Source organism: Octopus bimaculoides, chromosome 13 (assembly GCF_001194135.2).
Source record: "Octopus bimaculoides isolate UCB-OBI-ISO-001 chromosome 13, ASM119413v2, whole genome shotgun sequence".
Taxonomy (NCBI): Eukaryota; Metazoa; Mollusca; class Cephalopoda; order Octopoda; family Octopodidae; genus Octopus; species Octopus bimaculoides.
In genome coordinates this window covers 730,730-731,660 of record NC_068993.1, presented here as the reverse complement: position 1 = coordinate 731,660, position 931 = coordinate 730,730, and positions in this window count along the sequence as shown.

Below are 931 nucleotides of genomic sequence, written 5' to 3'. Positions count from 1 at the left end.
ATATATATATATATATATATATATATATATATATATATATATATATATATATATACACACACACACACACACACACACACATATGTACACATACACATACATATGTATATATGTACATATCAATGTGTGTGTGTGTTTGAGAGAAATACTTTCATTGTGCACACCATGATTAATTGTGGTATTGATTTCAAGATTCTCCCCTCTGCCTCACAATAATAACACTTATGTTATGGACTGAAGTACTCCTCTAACTGCTTGTCTTGCATCTGCTTCTCAACAGCTGCCTGTATTATAGTACATTCCCTGTGAAGAGAATCACCGCAGTGTTTAGTGGAAACGCTAGCATTATTTACAATGGTCACCATCTGCAGCAGCGGAACATACGCAGAAAATAATCAGAATGCAGCAGGGAAATATATTTCGTCATTTGGTTGATGACCAAATAAATAAATAAATAATACAATAAACACCAAAAATATCCTGTATTTCATTTCTGAAAATCAGGAAAACATTCTAAGTTTTGATGAACAAAAATTCTATGAATTCTTCATTAGAATAATTAAGATAGAAAGTTCTGAATGTCAAAGAGAGTTTGAAAATGCCAGTTCTTAAAGAAGAGATTTCCTAAACTTTATTGAGAATGTTAAGATTTTAAAATCTTCAAATCAGGTGGACATGCAGTTTTGGTTTCACAAAGAATTGTAAACAAGCTTTGACAAATTTTTGTTTATTTCTTCAGAGGCTGAGAAATTGGGATTGTCCTAATTAGTTTCTAATTAGTTTCAGACCTGTTTGGAGACTCATCTGGAAACATCTGTTTATATTTCACAACTAAGCTAATCTTGCAGCTATATCTTACCTTAAAATTTCATATTAATTCAATATATTTATCATCATCATCATCATCATCGTTTAACGTCCGCTTTCCATG